Raw genomic sequence first — 20,423 nt, forward strand, 5'->3', positions numbered from 1 at the left:
CGGAGGTTCTTTAAATGCTGGGAAAGCAAAAAAATAGCCAGATGTGTTGCGGGATAAGGGGAAGGGTTGGTGGAGGAGGTGCTAAGCGACCTGGAACTGGCATTGTCAACATATTCAACCAAAGAGAAGTTCGTGACGTCAGCGGACATTTGATATATATTCAAATATACTCAATTAAAAAATGGATTAATTAGTCAAAAGTGTCACTATTTGTGAATTGTATATTTTATTGGGTAATATTTGAAAATAAATCTTAATCTTTTTAAAGAAAGTTTTTACGAGAATGACTATTTTTACAGCGTATGACTGCATTAATTAGCGGGAAATTGGCAGGCATCCTTAGGCAGTGGTCAATAGATGACGTTATTGTAGCAAAACGTCATCTGGGAAAACTAGTCATTCTCAAAATAGTTTCTTTAAAAATACACTTTAATATGTTATACAGCAAATATTTACCAGATATAAAATATACATTTCACAAATAGTGACACTTTTGAGTAATTACTCCATTTTTAATTCAGTATATATTTTGAATATATATAATAAATGTACGCTGACGTCACAAACTTCTCTTTGGTTGACTATGTTGGCGATGTTGGCTCCCAGTCGCTTAGTACCACCTCCAACCCTTCCCCCTCCTGCAACATATCTGGCTATTTTTTGCTTTCCCAGCATTTAAGGAACCTCCTAATTACTGTACAAAAAGAGGAGAGCTGCAGGACTGCATAATTTTGGAGTAAATGGAGAGCGTCCTCTTGTAAACAAATACCTATTATTATTATTACTGTACTAGCTAAGCTACAACCTTAGCAGGAAAAGCAGGATGCTTTAACACCAATTCTCCATCAGTATAAAATAGCCCAGTGAAGAAAGGAAAAAAATAAACTATAAGAGATATTGAATAAATAATATAAAATACCCTAAAATCAGTAATAACGTTAATATAGATCTATCATTTATAACCCATGAAGAGAGGCTTACGAAAGCCTTTTCATCATAAAAAATTTTCTGCAAGCCTGAACTTCTAAAGATCCACCGATTCAACTGACCTATTAGGAAGATCATTCCACAATCTGGTCACAGTGGGTTAAATTTGTTTCCCTTATTTTACTCATTCAGGGTTTCTCCAGACTAAAGTTTAGTATCATCAAATGAGGTTAGGAAAGGGCTAAATATACAGTAGTCTAAGGGGGATTGCAGGCTTCCAATAGGTAAGGGTATGGCTCCTACATTAGGTTAGGTGGGTAAGTGGTGCTCTTATATCGGTTTGTTGAATGTAGTTTTGCAGTCTGTCCCAGCGAACTACAAAGGCTCCAAGGGGAAGTGTTAAGAACCAATCCCAACCCCAGTACTTACCTTACTTGCTTTAACAGCTGCTTTTCCGGTCCCATACAGCAAGAGAACCCTACTCTCTACAGGACCTCCACTGTCGTTTTACCTTGTTCGTTCAGAGTATTTAATGTTTCGTATCACGTATTGCTCATTAACTGTTAAATCGTCACTGTTTTATAACTGTGAAAAATAAGTCTTCAGTTTTCTCTTGAAAGCCTTAATATCATCAATCATACTGATGTCTCATGGGAGCTTATTATATAGTCTCGGGGTCGCATATTTAAAGGCTCTGGAGCCTACATTAAACATATATAGTTTGAAGCCATCTTTAACTAACTTGTGTCGACACGATTTGCGATTTTTGGGCTCAAGCCATGGCGTCCTGATGGAAGGTTCCTTTTTGGTAGCTTCCTTGGGTATAAGACTACTAAGATATTCCCAGAGAATTTAACCACAGGTTATCACAGAATTCTAACTTCTGGAGCGAGTATCTCAAAGGTTTCCCTTTAAGACATCGTAATACAACAGGGGACGCATGTCTGAACGCGCCACATAGCTATCTTCACCCCGAACAGAGTTAATGCTTCGGTGTGTAAGGACTGAGAATAGCTGGGAGCCGTTCCACAGCCAATCTCACTCGTGGCTACTACTGATACTCGAGACGTAAACAAACGGACGCCATTGCTCTGATGACGTCACGCCCGTCTTCATCCTTTGTTTAGTAGCTGCCCTACTTAGACGGATTTTCCCTGTGTTAACTTTATCGTTTTGCATCTTCGTTATGTCGTTACCTTCAGCCTCGCCTTCTTCTGGAAAGTTGAGTACAAGGTTCCAGTATTGTTTAATTAAGCTCTGGCCGTAAAGTAAATATTACTTTTCGAGATAATTGCTGTTTTGTGGCAGAGCTGTGCCTCTACCGGACCCGCCATTTTATGGCGTCGTTGTTGTTATGCATGCCTTACTTAGTTAGCCACAACAACGTTTTCCGGCCTTATTTACTAATCGATTACATTAGTTTATTTAGTCTTCATAGCTAGGAACTTTTATATCGTGTTTAGACGCTTTTTATCGGTCATCGATTGACCTCATACCAGTCGGCTACTATAGCCCCCAGGCCAGGAGCCTACATACAAGTGTTCATGCATGATTTATTAGTGATCCTAGGCTAAGTTATGAAGATAGTGGCATTATTTTACAATACTTTTGACAGTGATGCAAATGTTTTCGCCTTCAGGGACCATATAGGGGATAGGCTAGTCAGTGACTCTTTCTAGCCTAACCTACTGGTAGGACCCCTATATGCTTCCTTCATCCCCTGCCTTGGCATTCCCTCTAATTAGCCTTGATTCCTTTTCTGAGTAAAGGGATCAATTGTCTAATAGAGTATATATCGCCTCTCTGTCCTCCCTAAGGGAATGAACCTCCTTTAGGGTTGCGTCCGAGAGTGAGGTTAGGCTAGCCCTACCTCTATGGCTAGGATCGTCTATGACTTTCCTGCGATAGCGATATGTCTTCTTCCTTTCCTAGTTCAGGACTTTTAGCCCTGCTCTAGGTTGGGTTAGGAAGGTTTCTCTGTTCCATGCTGAAACTGTACTCTTGCACCGTTTTAGCTGATCTGCCTGATCTTAGGTTAGGGAGTGTCCTCCCTTTCCCTAGTGACCGCTCTGGTACAGAAACCCTTCCTTGGAAGACTTCTCTCTTCTCCCTCCCCACCTATCTCTTGTATAGCCTAGCCTATGCTTAGGTTAGTCTATACCCATCTGTCCCCTGTCCTACAACTCCTCCTTAGGGTGGAATAGTAGGGCTACCCGAGCTTCCATGTGCAGTCCGCTCTGGTACATATACCTTCATAGTGTCCTATAAGGTTAGTTGCTAGAATAGCTCTGCATATGGGAGTCTCCCCCCCCTTTGGGTGTTCCCTAGCCCTCCCTTGGGCTACCTTGCTCCCGGTCCTCAGTGACCCCTGCTCCTGGATGTTAGAGCCTGCCTCTATCATGGGTACACCCTCTCAGGGAAGGGGGGGATGTCTGGAGTCCATGACGGTACTTCCTGCATCCCTTCCCTCCCCCCCCTGTCTCTCTCCCTATCCGGGTGCCGGTCTCTTGCAATACCTGCCTCCTACTTTGGTGACTCTTCCTAACCTTGCCGCCAGCTCCCGTGTACCGAGGGACTGCCGGCTGCCGCCGGCTACTACCGGCGGCTCTCCCCCTCCTAGCTTGTCGTCCGCTCGCCGGTCGGCCGCCGGAGTGCCGGCATCTACTGCCGGCAACCCGGTACAGCTTTAACCATCCTTATCCCAGTCACCAATCCGGCATCCTCCGACTGCCGGAGCCGCCGCTCCCTGCCGGCGTGCCGCCGTTGTGCCGGCGGCCGCCATCCTGGTATTTGACTGACTTTGAACATTGTCTGTCCTAATGCCAGAATCTCTGCTGGAGCGAGCTCCGGCATGCCGGCGGCTTGCCGGATGCCCCCGGAGGCGTCAAGAATACTTACACCCCCTTCCTGTAACTATCATATGACAATGATAGCCCTATATCGCAAACAGATAGACTGTTTCTACTATTAAGATCAGTACCTTGGTACTGCTCTGTTAGTGATCATGCTGTCTCTTTGCATTCTTCTAATTCCAGCATGCTACGTGCATATTAGCACGGCTGGTTGCCAGAAGCAGTTACTGTACCTTAAAAGAGGCCTTCTAGCCCCTAACTTGGGACCGAATGATCTCGGTCCCAATCTTGCCCTTGGATTTTTCCACGGAATTCCAAAATACTATGGAGCTCTAAGGAATTATATCCGGTGCCTTCGGTCACTCGGATTATCCAGGGACCAAGCTTATGGTAACCAGCCGGGCGAGATGCATGGAGCATGTTCTCCTTTACTATTTCAATCTCTATGCATCACACCTTTCATTAAGTTAAAATTAATAATTAATATTAACTTAGTTTAAGAGCCATTCTTATGACTCCCCCATACTCATTTTCTCTTTCTTCCACAGGAGGAGCAGATGAAGTGTGATTTCGCCTTCTGCGCTGTGAAACGCCCGCAGTTTTACGGGCATACGGCTTGCAGGACTCACGCCCCTTGTGCAGACAAGAAAGGGGATTTGAAGTTTTGGAATCCACTGAACTGTACGGTCTGTCAGGCTCACCTAGTTGAAGCCTTCCATAACCCTCCCTCAGCAGAGATTAGAGACATTTCTCGTGAAAAGCTGCGCAAGTGGGTGCGTGGCTTCCAGAAAAATGCTACCGGACCGTACCTGGCCACCGAAGAACTGAGGTCACTGTTGTTCCCTAAGGCCTCCCCTGATTCAGTGGTACCCAAAGACGTGATCCCCACTGTCCAAATTACGGTGGAACCTGATGTAGTCATGGCTCAGTCCATGCACGAGTGCCGTTTGGATTCCGAAGATGACGAACAGATTTCGGATGTCTCGGAAGACACGGAGAAAACGCTTATGGCTCAAGGAGCCGAAGATGACGAAGACAAGGTGGAATACGCCGAGTCGGAGCAAGAGGTCGCTCCCCCGTCCATCCCCCCTCCTACTCCTACACCGACGGAAATGTCTATTCCGTCTACCTCCTCGACTCCGGATCCTTCTTCTTCCACTCAAGAATTGATCCGACTGATTAGAGCCGTCATGGACGACAGGCTGAAGGAGAACCAGGAGTCCATCAGGTCTATGATAGGATCCAGAAAACCGAAGAGGATTTCGGTCAAGGATCTCCCCGCTTGCTCTCATGCCAACCCGTGGAGGTATGCAGAGCATATGGTTATTGCGACCGGCAGGATCTTTGTCAGGGATAAGATCGGCACGGTCCCTTTGGAAGATGTGGAGTTCTTCCCAAACTTTGAGGCCTACCCGGACTGTTACGTCCGGCTTCGTTCCGAACCTGCCTCGAAGGAAGAGACCGAACCTAAGGAAGAGATAGTGTTCGATCTCGCAAAGGCCCAGGCTATGCTAGCCGCCGCAGTCAAGAGTAGAGGCTTTACCTGCTCTAAGCTTCCGGCCTTGAGCAAGAAGCACCCTACTTACGTTGCACCTGAAACTGCGGTTCTTCCATTCTTGGAAAAGGCCTTAGCTGCATGCCTTAAAGCGGCGGATGAAGGGAAACCCTGCCCTGCATTGGAGGAGTGCAGACCCTTCTCCATAGTGACCCCCCCTGACGCTCGACACTGGAAAGATGTTCAACATACTTTCGTCGTGGGAAGGCTCGATCCTGACGTCGCCGGACGTCAGTTTAATGAAGACCTCCCTAAGCTCAACGATCACCTCCTTCGTCGGGAACAAGATACGAAGGAGAGGCTTGCGGCATCCCTATCTCATCAAGTCCAACTTGAAGTTATGGCCTGTGACACTAGAGTACCAGACCACTACATGGTACTCTCCAAATCCCACTTATTGACTGTAATGAAGGACTTGTACCACTTCATAAAGGCTCGAAGAGCCTGTCGTGAATTCGTGTTTGCCGGTGCCACCGTGAAACACGAACCCCGGAGGCTGATTTCCTCCAACATCTGGGGAAAACACCTCTTTCCTTCTGACCTTGTGAAGGAAATCACTGACAGAGCCGCCACGGAGAATAGGAACCTTCTCCACAAGTGGGGCATGTCCAGGAAAAGGAAACCCTCTCAGGACGACGGACCTCAGCCTAAGAGGAAATCCCAAAAGCCAAAACCCCAGCAACGTCAGCAAAGACGTCAGTTTCCGGGACCCGCTACCTCCCAAGTGGTTGCCCAACCACAACAAACCTTTCAATTGGTCCCCCAACCGGTGTTGTCACAGTCACCGGTCTTCACCCCTGCCTTTGAGCAACAATCAACTACCTTTCGTGCCAAAGGTAGAGGCTCATTCAGGGGTGCAAGCAAAGATGCATCTCGCCGTCCCTCCAGAGGTAGAGGAGGAAAGGGAGCTAGCGGCCGAGGCAGCAAGCCCTCGGGACACCAGAAGCAATGACGTGCTTCCGGTGGGAGGAAGACTCCGCCAATTCCAGGATCGTTGGACCTTCGATCCCTGGGCGCACAGCATCGTCAAGAAGGGTCTAGGCTGGAGTTGGACTCAACCACCCCCAATCTTCCAGCAATTCTTCCAACAATCAACCCCCCTTCTGGAAGAATATGTTCTAGACCTCTTGAACAAGAAGGTGATAAGGAAGGTAAAGTCCACCAGGTTCCAAGGGAGACTGTTTTGTGTCCCCAAGAAGGACTCAGACAAACTCAGAGTCATTCTGGACTTATCCCCCCTCAACAAGTTCATAGCGAACGACAAATTCAAGATGCTGACGCTTCAACAAATAAGGACCCTTCTGCCTCAAGGTTCCTACACGGTCTCTATAGACCTGGCAGATGCCTACTGGCACGTTCCAATGAACCATCACGCTTCCTCCTACCTAGGATTTCGACTCCAAAGGAAAAGCTACGCCTTCCGGGCCATGCCCTTCGGCCTCAACGTGGCCCCTCGGATCTTCACAAACTGGCGGATGCCATAGTACAACAACTCCGCCTAAGAAACGTCCAGGTGATGGCCTACCTCGACGACTGGCTAGTCTGGGCTCCATCGCCCGAAGATTGTGCAAATTCTTGTAACGAAGTTACCCAGTACCTAGAACACCTGGGATTCAAGATCAACGAGAAAAAATCTCGCCTCTCTCCAGCTCAGAAGTTTCAGTGGTTGGGAATCCACTGGAACCTTCAGTCACACCGCCTTTCCATCCCCCAGAAGAAAAGGAAGGAAATAGCAGGGTATGTCAAGCGACTACTGAAATCCAAACGCATTTCAAGACGACAGCAGGAACGAGTTCTAGGCTCTCTACAGTTCGCCTCAGTGACAAACCCAGTGCTTCGTGCACAGCTAAAGGATGCCGCGGGAGTCTGGAGACGTTCGGCATCCATCGCTCGAAGAGACCTCAAGAGACGGCTTCCAAACAGACTGCGACGCCTCCTAAAGCCGTGGTCGGAAGAAAAGGCCCTGAAAAGGTCCATTCCTCTCCAACACCCTCCTCCATCACTCAACATCCACACGGATGCCTCACTGGAAGGTTGGGGAGGTCACTCCCACCAGAAACAGGTTCAAGGTACCTGGTCTCCCCTGTTCAAGACGTTCCACATAAACATCTTGGAGGCCATGGCGGTCCTTCTAACACTGAAGAAGTTATCCCCGCCGCCCTCGATCCACATCCGTCTAACCCTAGACAACTCGGTGGTAGTTCGTTGTCTCAATCGCCAAGGCTCAAGATCGCCCCAGATAAATCAGGTGCTTCTCCCAATCTTCCGTCTGGCAGAGAAGAAGAAGTGGCACCTGTCTGCAGTTCACCTACAAGGATTCCGCAACGTGACAGCGGATGCTCTATCTCGGACAAACCCGATAGAGTCGGAATGGTCTCTAGACGCAAGATCGTTCTCCTTCATCTCTCACCAAGTCCCAGAACTTCAGATAGATCTCTTTGCAACGAGCGACAACAATCAACTTCCTCTGTACGTAGCCCCGTACGAGGACCCCAAAGCAGAAGCAGTGGATGCTATGTCACTGGACTGGAACAGATGGTCCAAGATCTACCTGTTCCCTCCCACCAACCTTCTGTTGAAAGTCCTCTCCAAACTGAGAACCTTCAAAGGGACAGCGGCCCTAGTGGCTCCCAAGTGGCCCCGGAGCAACTGGTACCCCCTGGTCCTGGAGCTGCAGCCCAAGCTGATCCCTCTCCCGGGCCCAGTTCTCTCTCAACAAGTACAGAAGTCGACTGTCTTCGCTTCATCATCGAAAATCAAGGACCTTCATCTCATGATTTTCTCTCCCTTGCCGCAAAGAAGAGGTTTGGGATCTCGTAGAAAAGTCTGGACTTCCTAGAGGAATACAAGACCGAATCCACGAGACGGCAATATGAATCATCCTGGAGGAAATGGGTCTCCTTTGTCAAGACAAAAAATCCTAAAGAAATCACGATTGATTTCTGCATGTCCTTCTTTATTCACCTTCATGGACAGGGATTAGCAGCCAATACGATATCAACCTGCAAATCAGCCTTGACTAGACCAATTCTATATGCTTTCCAAATTGATCTGTCCAACGACATCTTCAACAAACTACCAAAAGCATGTGCTCGCCTACGTCCAGCACCCCCACCGAAACCGATCTCCTGGTCACTAGACAAGGTACTCCATTTCGCCTCCAACTTGGACAATGATTCATGCCCCCTCAAGGATCTGACTCAGAAAGTTATATTTTTATTTGCTCTCGCTTCGGGAGCTCGAGTCAGCGAAATAGTGGCATTATCAAGAGAAGAAGGACACATCCTGTTTACCGATTCAGGAGAAGTTACCCTCTCCCCTGATCCGACGTTTCTCGCTAAAAATGAATTACCCACCAAAGGATGGGGCCCGTGGAGAATATGCCCCCTGAAGGAGGATGCCTCTCTATGTCCAGTAGAGAGCCTCAAGGTCTATCTTCGCAGAACTTCGAACTTTGGTGGAGGCCAACTCTTCAAAGGAGAAACATCGGGCAGCGACTTGTCACTGAAACAATTAAGAGCGAAAATCACCTACTTCATTCGCAGAGCGGATCCGAACAGTACACCCGCTGGTCATGATCCTAGAAAAGTGGCATCATCTCTGAATTTCTTTCAGAGCATGGACTTTGAAAGCCTTAAAAACTTCACGGGCTGGAAGTCCTCGCGAGTTTTCTTTAAACATTATGAGAAACAAGTGCACGAAGTCAAACATTTTGTGGTAGCCGCAGGTAGTGTTATGAAACCTGCACCTAACTCTGCGTAGAACAGTGAGTTACTTGGGACTCTAACTCTTCGGGTGCCTATGTTGACCCTCGAGCGATTCATAGTGATGTTGAAAAACACTTAGTGCTTTTATAACTGTTCTTAACCCAGGTGAAATGTCATAGTGTCACACAAGTGCCGCATGCCTTGAGCATGATGTGTTTTTAATTAAAGACTTGCGTTCCTCGAGAACGAGTACCTACTAATAATCCTGAAATTCCTTTTCAGATTCAAGAGCAAGCCTTTATTTCTATGTACATTATAATTACTGTAAATGAACTTTACTTATTGCTGTAAATTAATCAATTTCTGCATTTGTGAAATAAAATTTCTATTTTATTACTTGTGCGTCTCAATCAGCTCCTACTTACTATGAAATACATACCTGTCATAGTTTTATTTATTCCTCCTTTCTTATGGTTATGAAGAATTTAAGATGTCTAATCCTAAATTATATTCACTCTGACTAAGTAAGGTTCCTACACGAATACTTACTTTTGATACCCAAGAGATGAACTCTATACACAGTGTCCAACCACCACTGTTCTAATTTCAGAATGTTCCTATACAAATACCAAACATTCAGCTTCATCTCTAAGTTCTTCAAGTTCTTCTATCAGGATGAATAGCCCTTCAATACCACTTTGACGTCGGCATAGCCCATGGGAACTTCACTGCCAAGGGGGGCAGGATACTTCTTCCCTATGGTTCTTTATTTAAGATTACTTTGCCGTTTTGTCAATGCCTAGGCACTTAATACTAGGGGAAAATCTACCACGATACATTGATTCTCTGGTACTCTTCCATCAGGACGCCATGGCTTGAGCCCAAAAAACGGATTTTGAGCGAAGCGAAAAATCTATTTTTGGGTGAGATAGCCATGGCGTCCTGATGGACCCTCCCTACTACTTCGTCCAGTTTTGTTCCCACCCTGTGCTACTGTATCATGGTGATGGGCAGCAACTGGCTTCAGGATGAAGACGGGCGTGACGTCATCAGAGCAATGGCGTCCGTTTGTTTACGTCTCGAGTATCAGTAGTAGCCACGAGTGAGATTGGCTGTGGAACGGCTCCCAGCTATTCTCAGTCCTTACACACCGAAGCATTAACTCTGTTCGGGGTGAAGATAGCTATGTGGCGCGTTCAGACATGCGTCCCCTGTTGTATTACGATGTCTTAAAGGGAAACCTTTGAGATACTCGCTCCAGAAGTTAGAATTCTGTGATAACCTGTGGTTAAATTCTCTGGGAATATCTTAGTAGTCTTATACCCAAGGAAGCTACCAAAAAGGAACCTTCCATCAGGACGCCATGGCTATCTCACCCAAAAATAGATTTTTCGCTTCGCTCAAAATCCGTTTTGTAGGCTGCGCAATATGTAGCAATTCTTTTAGGTATTTTGAACGACCGGTTCTGATAAAGAACCAGCCCACAGGTTAGGTTAGGAGGTTGTGATTTTGGTTAGACAATGGCCTGTATTTAACTAGTTTTGTGTATTTTCCAAGGTTTAAATCCCTTTTCCTATTGCAGTTCTCCATTATCTTTTTTTGTTTTAAATTGAGGGGGGGGGGGGGCTATACTAAATCTAAGGACTTCCAATAGAAAGGAACGTTAAAACTAATTGAAACATGAAACGGGAAAACACTACAAAATAATACAACTCATCATACCGTACAATATAAGCTCCGGGTAAATATATCTACCATCGCCTTGGGATTTTGTGTCTAATATACAGTAAGAATAGCAAAATAAATCTAAACTTTAAAAAAATATTATAAGATAGCTTAGATTAAATCAGTTAACATCGGTAATGCGAGATCAGTTGAACCTAGCAGCTAAATTGAGTAGGGTGGTGCTTAAAAATTGTGTAAAACGAAAGAATCATGTAAGACAGTTTTATTCATAAATTTGATAAAATCCTAAAATTCTTATACTTACCGATAGTCTAACTTGACGAGTTCACGCGTGAGGTATTAATGTCAAGTTATCAACTTGTCAAGTGTAAACACGAAATCCACTTGGTCCACTATCCAGTCACCCAGTGTGACAGTGTCTATTCTGCTTCTTATACTTTGCGAGAAGACTAATAATTTTCCCTTGATTCCAAAAATTATTCTTCTTCGAAAGAACTGCAAGAGCATTTATTCTTTGAGGATTCATAAAATCATAATGTTCCTTATATTTTCTTATTCCTTTCAATGTTAAAAAAAAAGCATCGTCATAGGTTTTTTTTCTGTTAATGTAGTTGTGTAAATTGTCCATAGCAATTCCCAGGCCAGTATGCAAGTTGAAAATTGAAATGACGAGATTGATAAGTTTAATAATATGATGCTTTTTAAAACATTACCAAATAAACGGGCATTTAAAAAAGATTCCTTAAGCCCAATTAAGGGAACTACATGTTGAATGCCGGAGAAAAGTCTTTTAAAAAAAATATACAAAAAGTATGATGTTGAAATTGAAGAAGTACGAATTATAGTAAACAAGAACTCGGAGAAATAAAAGGTAAAATTACCAATTAAATTAAATGAAGAATGAAAGAAACAAATACGCAAATGGCAAGGTTGAAGTTTGTACATGGCAGGCCTAATGGCAGAAGTTACATAGGTGAACTTACTGTAACACTCTGGAAGCTGTCATGGCAATGAAAACAAGGTTGAATACGAGTGACTGGAAAGCAAATTATAGCAACAGTAATGAAAATTGTAGGCTTTGCGAGTTTTGCAGAGACAGGGCATTTATTTAGCTCTAGTGAATTAAGCAAATTTAGAAGCTGTTGTATAAAATTACAGAAATTAGAATCGTCGAGTATACAGTAGAAGTTAACCGATAAAGTAGACAGGCTATTGAAGTTAAAAAAGAAAATAAATAAATAAATAAACCTTTGCAAGCTATGCTGTCTGAAATATTGTCCTGGATGAATTTCAGTAACTCAATCAATTTGCAATATTCATGCATATCGGATCTAAAATAGAATATCCTGTTGCTAGTTCAGTTTTAAGCTTTACATTGTCATTTTTTCTTGTTGTAATACTTAGCAGATTCTGTACCAAGCATCTGTCTATCATATCAACACATATTATTTTCTGCTATTGGTGTCTTTCGAATGATTCTCACAGTAGGCCTAGTTCGACATCCTTCTAAAATAGAAGTTTTGACATCTATTTTACATTTATTGATTTTAAACACCAATTAATTTATCGAGATTCCATTTGGTTGCAAATTACTTCAGTTGACGCACTTGACGAAAAGGCTATGACCAAAACATGAAATTATCATCATTAAGTAGGCCTATTCTAAAATTCCAGTTATTTCCGTTCTACTGTCTACATTCGTGCATTGTTGACTAGATTTAGTGACATCGGTAGCGGCTCGTGTATAGGCACTGTGGAATTACAGCATTCCCAATTTCATTTGATATAATCTATAACATTCAATAGGATTTTTTTTTCATCAATTCTTTCCTTATAGTTGTACAATATGCATGCCTTAAACTTAATGTCGTTAACCATCTTTCAGTTTATTGGTAGTAGGTTGGCCAGAGCACTAACCACCCGTGGAGATACTACCGCTAGAGAATTATTAGGTCCTTTAATGACTGATCAAATAGTACTACACTGGATCCCTCTCTGGTTATGGCTCACTTTCCTTTGCCTACACATTACACCGAATAGCCTGGCCTATCTTTCCACATTCTCCTCTGTCATCGTACACTTGACACCACTGACAATACCGAGCAATTCTTCTTTACTCAAAGGGTCGACTACTGCACTGTAGTTGTTCAATGGCTACTTTTCTCTTGGTAAAGGTGGAACAGACCTTAACTATAATAAGCAGCCTTTCTAGGAGAAGGACACATCAAACAACTGTTCTCTAGGCGTGAGCCGTGTCATAACCTTTACCATGGCCTTCCACTGTCTTGGGCTTGAATTCGCTTGCTTGAAGGGTACACACTGGGATACTATTATTTTTTGGGCTCAAGCCATGGCGTCCTGATGGAAGGTTCCTTTTTGGTAGCTTCCTTGGGTAAATAACTACTAAGATATTCCCAGAGAATTTAACCACAGGTTATCAAAGAATTCTAACTTCTGGAGCGAGTATCCTAAAGGTTTCCCTTTTAAGACATCGTATATCAACAGGGGACGCATGTATTAACACGCCACATAGCTATCTACACCCCGAACAGAGTTAATGCTTCGGTGTGTAAGGGCGGAGAATAGCTGGGAGCCGTTCCATAGCTAATCTCATCCGTGGCTACTTTTGGTACTCGAGACGTAAACAAACGGGCGCCATTGCTTAAATCACGTCACGTCCGTCTTCATCCTTTGTACAGTAGCTCGCCTTACTTAGACGGATTTTCCCTGTGCTAACTTTATCGTCTTGCATCTTTATCATGTCGCTACCTTCGGCCTCGCCTTCTTCTGGAAAGTTGAGTACAAGGTTCCAGTATTGTTTAGTTAAGCTCTGACCGTAAAGTAAATATTACTTTTCGAGATAATTGTTGTTTTGTGGCAGAGCTGTGCCTCTACCGGACCCGCCATTTTATGGCGTCGTTGTTGTTCTGCATGCCTTATTTAGTTAGCCACAACAACGCTTCCGGCCTTATTGACTAATCGATAATATTAGTTTATTTAGTCTTCATAGCTAGGAACTTTTATATCGTGTTTTGACGCTCTTTTACCGGTCATCGATTGACCCCATACCAGTTGGCTACTATAGCCCCCAGGCCAGAGCGCCTATATTAGTGTTCATACATGATTTTATCAGTGATCCTAGGCTTACTTATGAAGACAGTGGCATTATTTTACAATACTATTGACTGTGATGCAAGTGTTTTCGCCTTCAGGGACCATATAGGGGATAGGTTAGTTAGTGTGCCTTCCTAACCTAACCTACATGTAGGACCCCTATATGCCTCCTTCATCCCCATGCCCTTGGGCATTCCCTCTGTGTAGCCTTGCTCCCCCTACCACGTAAGGGGATCAAGCTCTTATCAGAGTATGTTATTGCCTCTCTGTCCTCCCTAAGGGAATGAACCCCCCTTAGGGTTGCGCCTGAGAGTGAGGAACGGCTAGTCTATCCTCTATTGCTAGGACTAAGTCTACGACTTTCCTGCGATAGCGATATGTCTTCTATCCTTCCTAGTTCAGGACGTACATCCCTGCTCTAGGTTAGGTTTTGGAAGGGTCATTCTGTTCCTTGCTGAAACTGTACCCATGTACCGTTTCAGTCAGGCTGCCTTACCTTAGGTTAGGGAGTGTCCTCCCTTCCTTAGTGGCCGCTCTGGCACAGAACCCCTTCCATGGAAGACCCTTCTCTTCTCCCCTCCCCACCCATCTCTTGTATAGCCTAGCCTATACTTAGGTTAGTCTATACCCATCTGTCCCCTGTCCTACAACTCCTCCTTAGGGTAGAGTGATAGGGCTACCTTGAGCTTCTGTGTACAGTCCGCTCTGGTACATATACCCTTCATAGTGTCCTATGGGGTTAGCCACTGGATGTGTTCTGTATGCAGGGGTCTCACCCCCCCCCCTTTGGGTGTCCCCTAGCCCTCCCTTGGGCTACCCTAGCTCCCGGTCCTCTGCGGCCCCTGCTTCTGGGTGATAGAGTCAGCCTCTATCATGGGTACACCCTCTCAGGGGGGATGTCTGGGAGTCCATGGCTGGACCCCCTACATCCCTCCCTCTGTCTCTTTCACTATCCGGGTGCCGGTCCCTTGCCGCCTCCACTGTCGGCGATACCCACCTCCTACCTTGGTGACTCACCCCATATCCCCATGGCCGCCGGTCCTTTGTGTGCCGGGGGACTGCCGCCTGCCGCCGGCTTCCAGCCTATGGCTCTCCCCCTTCCTCATAGCTTGGTCGTCCGCCCGCCGGCCGGCCCCCGGAGTGCCGGCATCCACTGCCGGAAACCCGGTTCTGCTATAACCATCCTTGTTCCTGTCACCAATCCGGCAACCTCCGGCTGCCGGAGCCGCCGCTCCCTCTGCCGGCGTGCCGCCGCTGTGCCGGCGGCCGCCACCCTGGTATTTCTCTTGACTTTTATATTGTCTGTCCTAATGCCAGAAACTCTGCTGGAGCGGCCTCCGGCGTGCCGGAGGTCTGCCGGAACCTTCCGGAGGCGTCAAGACGACTTGCACCCCCTTCTACTAGCTATCATCTAATACTGATAGCCCTACACTGCAACCAGATGGCCTGTTTACGTTAATGGATCAGTACCTTAGTACTGTTCTACTGGTAATCATGCTGTCTTTTTGCATTCTACAGATTTCCAGCATGCTGCGTGTATCTTAGCGCGGCTGGTTGCCGGAAGCAGTTACCCTTTGGGATCCTTTAGCCCCCTAATTTGGGACTGAGTGGCCTCAGTCCCAACCTTATCCTTGACAATTCCCATGGAATTCCATTGCCCTATGGACTTCTACTGGAATTCTATCCTGCGCCTTCGGCCACCTCGGATTATCCAAGGATGAAGCTTACGGTAACCAGCCGGGCGGGATGCACGGAGTATGTTTCTTTCCTATCTCAATCCTTTGTGCATCACACCCTTCATCAAGTTAAAATTAATGATTAATATTAACTTAGTTTAAGAGCCATTCTTATGACTCCCCCCATACTCATTTTCTCTTTCTTCCACAGGAGGAGCAGATGAAGTGTGACTTCGACTTCTGCAGGCATACGGCTTGCAGGACTCACGCCCCTTGTGCTAACAAGAAAGGGGATTTGAAATTCTGGGACCCGCTGAACTGTACGGTCTGCCAGGCTCACCTAGTTGATGCCTTCCATAACCCTCCCTCAGCGGAGGTCAGGGACACTTCTCGGGATAAGCTACGCAAGTGGGTGCGTGGCTTCCAGAAGAATGCCACCGGACCGTACCTGGCCACTGAAGAAATGAGGTCCCTTTTGTTCCCAAAGGCCTCCCCTGATTCTGTGGTGCCCAAGGATTTGATCCCCACTGTCCAAATCACGGTGGAACCAGACGTAGTCATGGCCCAGTCCATGCACGAGTGCCACCTGGATTCCGAGGACGACGAACACATGTCGGATATTTCGGAGGGCACGGAGAAGACCCTTATGGCTCAAGGTGCTGAAGATGATGAGGACCAGGTGGAATACACCGAGTCGGAGCAAGAGGTCGCTCCTCCTTCCATCACCGCCCCTACTCCTACACCGACGGAAGTGTCTCTCCCGTCTACCTCCGCTACCCCGGAACCCATGCCATCCGCCCAAGAGATGTTCCGGATGATCAAAGCCATCATGGACGACAGGCTGAAAGAAAATCAGGAGTTCATCAGGTCCATGATAGGATCCAAAGAACCGAAGAAGATCTCGGTTAAGGATCTCCCCGCTTGCTCACATGCCAACCCATGGAGGTATGCTGAGCATATAGTTATCGCGACGGGCAGGATCTTCGTCAGCGACAAGATCGGCACGGTCCCCCTGGAATACATGGAGTTCTTCCCAAAATTCGAGGCCTACCCGGACTGTTACGTCCGGCTTCGTTCTGAACCTGCCTCTAAAGAAGAGACCGAACCAAAAGAGGAGATAGTGTTCGATCTCGCGAAGGCCCAGGCTATGCTAGCCAATACGTTCAAAAGTAGGGGTTTTACCTGCTCTAAGCTTCCGGCCCTGAGCAAGAAGCACCCTACCTACGTCGCACCCGACGATGCAGTCCTTCCATTCATGGAAAAGGCCTTCGCTGTGTGCCTCAAGGCTGTGGAAGAGGGAAAAGCCTGCCCTGCACTGGAGGAGTGCAGACCCTTCTCCATAGTGACTCCCCCCGACGCTCGACACTGGAAGGACATCCAGCATACTTTCGTGGTGGGAAAGCTAGATCCGGACGTCAGTTTAATGAAGACCTCCCGAAACTCAACGATCACCTCCTTCGTCGGGAACAAGATACGAAGGAGAGGCGATGGCCTACCTCGATGATTGGCTAGTCTGGGCTCCATCGCCCGAGGATTGTTTAAAATCCTGCAGCAAAGTCACCCAGTACCTAGAACACCTGGGATTCAAGATAAACGTGAAGAAATCTCGCCTCTCTCCAGCTCAGAAGTTCCAATGGTTAGGAATCCAATGGAACCTTCAGTCACACCGCCTTTCCATTCCCCAGAAGAAAAGGAAGGAAATAGCAGGGTCTGTCAAGCGACTACTGAAATCCAAGCGGATCTCAAGACGCCAGCAGGAACGAGTTCTAGGCTCTCTACAGTTCGCCTCAGTAACAAACCCAGTGCTTCGTGCACAGCTAAAGGATGCCGCGGGAGTCTGGAGACGTTCTGCATCCATCGCTCGAAGAGACCTCAAGAGATGGCTCCCAAACAGACTTCGACTTCTCCTCAAGCCGTGGTCGGAAGCAAAGGCCCTGAAAAGGTCCATTCCTCTTCAACACCCACCTCCATCACTCAACATCCACACGGACGCTTCGCTGGAGGGTTGGGGAGGTCACTCCCACCAAAAACAGGCTCAAGGCACATGGTCTCCCCTGTTCAAGACGTTTCACATCAACATCTTGGAGGCCATGGCGGTCCTTCTAACTCTGAAGAAACTCTCCCCGCCTCCCTCGATCCATATTCGTCTAACCCTAGACAACTCTGTGGTAGTTCGATGTCTCAATCGCCAAGGCTCAAGATCGCCCCAGATAAATCAGGTGCTTCTCCCAATCTTCCGTCTGGCAGAGAAGAAGAAATGGCACCTGTCTGCAGTTCACCTACAAGGATTCCGCAACGTGACAGCGGATGCTCTATCTCGGACAAGCCCGATAGAGTCGGAATGGTCTCTAGACGCAAGATCATTCTCCTTCATCTCTCACCAAGTCCCAGAACTTCAGATAGATCTCTTCGCAACGAGCGACAACAATCAACTTCCTCGGTACGTGGCCCCGTACGAGGACCCCAAGGCAGAAGCAGTGGATGCCATGTCACTGGACTGGAACAGATGGTCCAAGATCTACCTGTTCCCTCTCACCAACCTTCTGCTGAAAGTCCTCTCCAAGCTGAGAACCTTCAAAGGGACAGCGGCCCTAGTGGCTCCCAAGTGGCCCCGGAACAAGCTGATCCCTCTCCCGGGCCCAGTTCTCTCCCAACAAGTACAGAAGTCGACTGTCTTCGCTTCATCATCGAAAATCAAGGACCTTCATCTCATGATTTTCTCTCCCTAGCCGCAAAGAAGAGGTTTGGGATCTCGAAGGAAAGTCTAGACTTCCTCGAGGATTACAAGACCGAATCCACAAGACGGCAATACGAATCATCTTGGAGAAAATGGGTCTCTTTCGTCAAGACAAAAAATCCTAAGGAAATCACAATTGATTTCTGCATGTCCTTCTTCATTTACCTTCATGGACAGGGATTAGCAGCCAATACAATTTCGACTTGCAAATCGGCCTTGACTAGACCACTATTGTATGCCTTCCAAATTGATCTGTCCAGCGACATCTTCAATAAACTGCCGAAAGATGCGCTCGTCTACGCCCAGCACCCCCACCGAAACCGATCTCCTGGTCATTGGACAAGGTGCTCCATTTCGCCTCCAACTTGGATAATGATTCATGCCCTCTCAAGGATCTGACTCAGAAAGTTATATTTCTCTTTGCTCTTGCCTCAGGAGCCCGAGTCAGCGAAATAGTGGCATTGTCAAGAGAAGAGGGTCATATCCTGTTTACTGATTCAGGAGACATTACCCTCTCCCCGGATCCGACGTTTCTCGCCAAAAACGAATTACCCACCAAAAGATGGGGCCCCTGGAGAATATGCCCCCTGAAGGAAGATGCCTCTCTATGCCCAGTAGAGAGCCTCAAGGTCTATCTTCGCAGAACTTCGAACTTTGGTGGAGGCCAACTCTTCAAAGGAGAAACATCGGGCAGCGACCTGTCACTGAAACAATTAAGAGCGAAAATCACCTACTTCATTCGCAGAGCGGATCCTGACAGTACACCCGCCGGTCACGATCCTAGAAAAGTTGCATCGTCTCTGAATTTCTTTCAGAGTATGGACTTCAAAAGCCTTAAAAGCTTTACAGGCTGGAAGTCCTCGCGTGTTTTCTTCAAACATTATGCGAAACAAGTGCACGAAGTCAAACATTTTGTGGTAGCCGCAGGTAGTGTTATGAAACCTGCACCTAACTCTGCATAGAACAGCGAGTTACTTGGGACTCTAACTCTTCGGGTGCCTATGTTGTCCCTCGAGCGATACATAGTGATGTCGAAAACACTTAGTGCTTTCTTATAACTGTTCTTATCCCAGGTGAAATGTCATAGTCGTCACACAAGCGCCGCATGCCTAGAGCATGATGTGTTTTAATTAAAGACTGACGTTCCTCGAGAACGAGTGCCTACTAATAAATTTGAAATTCCCTTTCAGATTCAAGAGCAAGTCTTTATTACTATGTACATTATAATTCACTGTAAATTAACTTTACTTACTGCTGTAAATTATTTTAAATTTTCTGCAATTGTGAAATAAAATTCCTATTTTATTACTTGTGCGTCTCAATCCGCTCCTATTTATACTATGAAATATATGCCTGTCATAGTTTTATTCTCCCCTTCCCTATGGTTCATGGAGATACTAAGATCCTAACCCTTAGTATATATTCACTCTTACAATGTAATATTCCAATCCGAATACTTACTCTTCATATCCTAGAGACGAAACTAACCTTCTTAGCACACAGTGCCTAACCACCACTTGTCTGCCCTAAAGAATGTTCCGATACGAATGCCAACCATTCAGTCTCGTCTCCAAGTTCTTCAGGTTCTTCTAGCAAGGTGAATAGCCCTTCGATAACCACTTTGATCTCGGCATGGCCGTGGGAAATTCACTGCCAAGGGGGGCAGGAAGATTCTTCCCTACGTTTCTTTTATTATGCTACATTGTTCAAAGCCCTTGGCGCTTACCCAATAGGGGAAAATCTACCACGATACATTGATTCTCTGGTATTCTTCCATCAGGACGCCATGGCTTGAGCCCAAAAAACGGATTTTGAGCGAAGCGAAAAATCTATTTTTGGGTGAGATAGCCATGGCGTCCTGATGGACCCTCCCTGCTACTTCGTCCAGTTTTTAGGTCCCACCCTGCTCTGCTGTATCATGGTGATCGGCAAGCAACTGGCTTCAGGATGAAGACGGACGTGACGTCATTTAAGCAATGGCGCCCGTTTGTTTACGTCTCGAGTACCAAAAGTAGCCACGGATGAGATTAGCTATGGAACGGCTCCCAGCTATTCTCCGCCCTTACACACCGAAGCATTAACTCTGTTCGGGGTGTAGATAGCTATGTGGCGCGTTAATACATGCGTCCCCTGTTGATATACGATGTCTTAAAAGGGAAACCTTTAGGA

At 46.3% G+C, this 20,423-nt stretch overlaps 1 protein-coding gene across 2 annotated transcripts in view; it reads right to left on the reverse strand.

Annotated features, from left to right (window-relative positions):
- LOC137645872 (zinc finger protein 585A-like) overlaps window positions 1-11,169 on the reverse strand; it is a 220,580-nt gene extending 209,411 nt beyond the window's left edge. For both annotated transcript variants that reach the window (XM_068378872.1, XM_068378877.1), the window contains exon 1: window positions 11,032-11,169. The gene's annotated coding sequence lies outside the window, so the exon portion shown is untranslated. The remainder of the gene's footprint in view (window positions 1-11,031) is intronic.
- Between the last annotated feature and the right edge of the window lie 9,254 nt (window positions 11,170-20,423).

The sequence above is a fragment of the Palaemon carinicauda genome, chromosome 8, assembly GCF_036898095.1.
Source record: "Palaemon carinicauda isolate YSFRI2023 chromosome 8, ASM3689809v2, whole genome shotgun sequence".
NCBI lineage: Eukaryota > Metazoa > Arthropoda > Malacostraca > Decapoda > Palaemonidae > Palaemon > Palaemon carinicauda.